We start from the raw sequence: 5,633 nt of genomic DNA on the forward strand, positions 1-5,633 counted from the left end.
AAAAGTTTAATTTAGCAAAATACACCCAGAAGGAAATCACAGTACAAAGAAAGGTTTAAGTCAAGGTGTCACCCATCCTGACAGTATTAGTATTGTGTCTTAATTTTCAAAATTAACTTTTAAAAAAGCTTAAAACAACCAAAAATTATTTTAAATGAGAAAAACCTAGAATGAACAAACATGAGAAATGTTTCTCTTTGGATTAGGGATCTAGCACTTTTTGAGTTTTCCAGAAAAGCATGTCTCCCCAGTGTGTTTACTGAGATTTGGCCTAAAAGATCCACATTTAATGACTTTAACTTGGGCATCACTCTGAAGTATACTACCAAAATGTTGAGAAAAGCCAAAAAATGCGTATTGTTTACTCCGTCTTTATCACATGCTTCTTGAAGAAAGTTTGCATGAGAAAACACTGAAGAGCATTTCACAAAACTCGGTGCCAAATGGGTCCCACAGCTTCTATGCAATAACTGCTCTCCACTACTTGTTAACTGCCTGTGAAAAAATGATAAAAATAACTCAATATCTCTGTACAACTAGTTGTATACACCCATGCTATTTTGCTGACCACTAGATCCAGACCCGTAACAGCCACTCACAGACTGGCTTTCAAGGGCTGTGTACGTAGACTGGGTCGACACCTCCATACCCTGCATCATTTGGCTGTTGTATGCCCCATTGCTGGCCCCTGTGGTTGAATTCAAGAAGAGCTCTATGGATCAATGCTTCATATGGCTCTGTCTTTCGACTTTGCGGCCACAGCTTCTTCATGTGTGCCAAACTCAACATCTGCTTCACTGGTCACTCTTCCATCAGGGCCAGTCTCAACATGTACTCTCACAAGCTGAAGTGACAAATGTCATTCTCGGTCACTTTGTATGGTAGCCCCCTCCTATGCACGTAGTGTCCAGCTGTGCTCTGAAAGGCAAACTCGCTGTCTGTGTATTTGTGGTCACACAATCCTGAAAAAAAAATAGATCTCTTCTACATAGATCAGTAGTGAAACCACTGCTATTACTGAGGCCACTGCACTCCTCATTGAGCCTGCTAGCAGTTACATAATGTCTAGTCAATTTGTGAAAGGGTGGAGTCTAGTCTTCCAATCAGACCCTAGCCAATGAGACCTCCGTGTGGACCTGGCCTTCTCTGGAGGATTCTGGGAACTCCTGTATGCCTCCCTGGACGCAGGAGACACTCTCTGCTTGTCTTCCTGCTGACAAGCCACATGGCGCTTTGCTGATGGCAACCAGAGCCTTGGAGCTGGAGGAGCCACATGGAGACCCATGCCAATGCTAAGATGCTTCTACTGCCACTGGATCCACAAAACCTTACACCCACTAGCTCACTTGGCATCCTTGCAAGTGTTGCATGAGTCAAAAGAGGAATTTACAGACAGGTATCAGACATATGGGTTAATATTAGACTTATAGACTTGATCTGAACTGGGCTGGGATGTTTTCTTAATAGACATTACTCTTTATGTAAAGTTCTTTCATATATATATATGAGTATCTCTGAATTTGTTTCTCTAGTCAACGCTGACTAACACATCCCCACAGTCTGTGCTATAGGCCACAGACCTCATCTTATCAAAGCCTGCTTGTTTCAGAATGCCAGTGTATCTCGGGGCAGTGCCAGGCCGGTCATTAGGCACTGTGGCTGCACAGATGTGAACTTGGTGGCGGATCAGAGGATGATCGCACCTACTCCTGACTGCTATGGAGCATTCAGTATGTCTGTGCCCTGTTCTTTTCTTCAGCTTCCTAAGTGCCTTCTCAGCTTATCCTGTGAAGCAAACACCACAAAGGCTTCTCTGTAATCTTGCCCTCGGGTCTACCTGTAAAGTGAGTCCATGTAGCATAATTTCCAACCCTGAGAAGACCCGAATAATTTCTTCCTTTGTGCCACCAAATGGGAGTCCTCAGGGATGCACACAATCATCACTGGCAGTGTCGTTACTGTCTGATCACTGTGCTCCAACACCCAATCCATTTTGGTTCTGTGAGGCTTGAGTACCTCAATCTAGCGGCGCTCCATGCGTTCTCTGTCTTTCTTCAAGGCCATTTTGTTTCACATTATCTTATGATTCAAGGTCAACAAAAGCCTCACCACTCTCTGCCTTCCCTGTGTAGATGAAATGAATTTTGCAGGCATAGAGGAAATTCTGCACATCCTCAGTTGAGCGAGACTGCAGCAAACCACAGAGCTTGTCCGCAAAACCTTCACCTGTAGAAGACTCAGCATCAGGGAGACTCAACAGATCAGGGGCCAAACCAGCTTAGCGGGACTTTTCATAGCTTTTATAGATAATGGTAGATGACCAGTCTCAAGCTGTTTGGCAGTTATGAATTAGCCTTGAGCTCCACACTCCTGTACCTCACATCCCGGCCCCCGCTCGTCCCACCTGCTCACCTTCAACTCCCGCAAGACAGGACCCCATTCCTGGTTCCAGCAAGAAGCTGGAAGAAGGAAAGTAGGTCTACACACTTCTGAAAGCAGTGTCTCCATCTCTCTAATTCTTCCCTGAAGAATCCGGTTCATTTTGATTTATAGCACAGTGCGATGATAGTTCTGACATCCTTAAGGGATTCAGATCTTATTCTCCTTTATGCACTTTGAATTTGGGGAGCAAAACCAAATCTGAACTATATGCTGATGAATGAGTGGTGTACGGTAAAAGGCTTCCAATTTCTTAAAACTTTTTACTAGTTACCCCCTAGGATGTCCTTCTGTCCTTTGAGAAAAGTCTATCCAAATCTAGTTTTGGAATTCCAAAAATAGTTGCTACAACTTCTAAACGGACCTCTCTTTCTGTCTTTTATTTTTTGAGGTTTAGACACATATATTACAGAGAGAACTTGTCTGCAGCTATGCACTGAATGCAGATACACATTGAAATATGTATATTTTAGTTAATGGGTGCATGTGAGCGTGGAACCCTGGTATCAATACTTTTGACTTACTCGCATAGATGTAATTAGAATCCTGTTTGAGTTTTATTGGTTCATCAGCATGTACTTCTTTCTTATAGATAGTGCAAAGAAAAGCCATAACCTAATATTTTATTATAAATTAAGGACTTAAAAACACAGAATATTAAAGCTGAATAGGAACTTAAAAAGTATCTACCTTAAATCCCTCATCTTTTAGCTGAGTAATTAAGTTTTGCTGTATTTAACAAAATGCCTCTAAAATGTATACATATTTAATCAATAAATATCAATGATTGGTTATACAGATGATTGCATTATGTTCCAGGAGTCCTGGCGGCATTGTCAGCTAAACATTGGATTGCTAAACGCAAGGTCAGCGGTTCAAACCCAGCAACCACTCCGCAGGAGCCAAGTGAAGCTCATGGGCTCAGAGCCCTGTAGACCGAGCATCACTTTGAGGCAGAATCGGCTAGATGGCAACACCTGTGTGTTATGTGGTCCGGGCGAGTAATAAAAATATGTGGCATTGATCACATCATCTCATTTATTGGCCCCTTTGTCAATTAGTTTATCATGTACTTGGGAAGTACAATACGTTTATATAAACGGACAAATGACTCTACAAGTTAGGGCACATACCAAAGAAATGTTAGAGATAAGACCTTGTGTCAAGGGAGAGAGCAGGTTAGCAGGAAGATTTCTGGAGGCATTTGGCCTTGAGTTGGTATTGAAGAGCGAGAGACAGGTGTCTGTTGATTGAATGACTCTTAATCACAGAAGGTTTCTTACAGGAGTGGGGCTTGATTTGAGAAGAGGCTGTTTCTGTGTTACTTGCAAAATCCTCGTGGAGAATGTCAGCCCTAGACTCAGTGTCCTCCTCCTTCTTATCTATTTCCCGTGAACATCAGGTAAACAGCCACATATTACCAAGAGGAGCTGGTGATGGATTTTCAGGAGCAAGACAGATAGAATTCAGATGTGACAAGAGTCAGAAGAGGGGGCTTGATAGGCAAGATGGCTCAGATGCACAAAATGAGGTTCCCCAGGCTGAAGCCTTGGTGGAAGCTTCACTCTGTCAAGGTGTGTAGCAGGTAGTTAAGAACTAAGAGAGTCAACTGTTCTGTTTATACTGGAACAGAAGAAGCTTAATTGTATATCCCACTTTTCTTATTAAACCCATATCTTTATTCCCCCGTGTTTCTTTTAAAGTTGAATATTCAGATCTTCAGCTAGGTCTGCATTTTTTTTTTTTTTTTGGTCTATTGCCCTCTCTCTTCCACCTTCTCTACTGCAGTGAGATTGAGAAATGTATTCTTAATGAAACCAACTTAAAGAATATTTATGAAATCATGGCTTCCGTTTCCAAGGGGATGTGTCTTGATTGTCCCCTGGGTTTTGCTTCCCTGGGCAACCTCCTACAGGTGTTCATGGTTTGGAGGTCACAGTTCTTCCAGGGTCCCAGATGGTGCAAAGGCTTGGTTACTAACGGAACGGTTGCGATTTGATTCCACTCAGAGTCTCCTCAGGAAAAAACCCTGACTCCCTACTTCTGAAGAGTCCAGCACTGAAGACTCACAGGAGCACAGTTCTACTCTGACACCACTGGGGTGGACATGAGTCCGAATGGACTTGATAGCAAGTGGATGTTATTATTCCTCCCAACCTGTTTCTAGTGGTGATGCATTGAAAAATGACCCAGTGCTGAGAGACACGATTGTGTTTGTTTCCCAAGGTTCTACACCTTGGCCCCAAACACTATGAGACATACATATCACAGTTTATTTATAAAATAGGAGTATTCCTTCAGGAGAATTAGATTTTTATTGATTTTTTCACAGACATGTGATTAATGAAGTTCTCATGTCCGTGTATCCCATACCAACCTTGTGTCCTATGCCAATTGTTTAAGAATGGTCTTCTACTGGCATGTGTGGGATCTCAGGGATGCTGGCATTTAGGAGGCAGCTTAACTTTTTAAATGATTGGTCAGCTATGTTAATCAGCCAACTCTTCCTTTTTCATCTGCTCATTTTACAAAACTCGAATGGAGAATTGCATTTGGCATGGACACCAGCCTGGCAGGAAACCAGCCGCTCAACATCTTCACAGACAAGATTTGAAGTCTGAACCCAGGGCGATTCTTATCTGCTGCTTCTTTGATGCCGCTGCTGTCCAAATAATTTGTTCTCCAGGTGCTGAGTCACCAAACTCCTCTTCAGAAGTGTTGGTTAATGTTTAATTACTACTGAGGCAACAGCATGATAGACAAGTGATTTTAAAACCTAGGGCTTATTCATTAATGTCTCATGTCCAGTTCTTGTTTTAAATAGCATTTGTCTCGTACTAAAATCACCTCATGTTAAAGAAGGAAAAACTAACCAACCAACATGTCTCTCTCTTAATCTCGTACACAGGACAAAGTGTTAACACCGCCCTGGAGAGGAGCAGGGCGATCTGGATGGGGAAGGAGCTCCACAAAGGTAGGAGTTTTAATGAGAGCTGGGAGCAGCTGTGGGAGCCGCTCTTATCTTCGAAGCGTTCCTGGTGTGTCGCCACAGTGGCCTGTTTTAGATCGTCCTGTTTCCCTCCAGTGGGATCTTTTGAGATTGTCCTATCAGATTTTTATTTTTCAGAGTTCTCTCTCCCTACAGCCATCAAGATTCTGGCCCCGAGTTCCCCACTCTTTCTTCTGATTTATTT

General features: G+C 42.7%; 1 pseudogene; it reads right to left on the reverse strand.

The window, feature by feature from the left end:
- Window positions 1-536: 536 nt before the first annotated feature.
- On the reverse strand, window positions 537-3,051 carry LOC142449328 (heterogeneous nuclear ribonucleoprotein F-like; annotated as a pseudogene).
- Between the last annotated feature and the right edge of the window lie 2,582 nt (window positions 3,052-5,633).

Source organism: Tenrec ecaudatus, chromosome 5, assembly GCF_050624435.1.
Source record: "Tenrec ecaudatus isolate mTenEca1 chromosome 5, mTenEca1.hap1, whole genome shotgun sequence".
Lineage (NCBI taxonomy): Eukaryota > Metazoa > Chordata > Mammalia > Afrosoricida > Tenrecidae > Tenrec > Tenrec ecaudatus.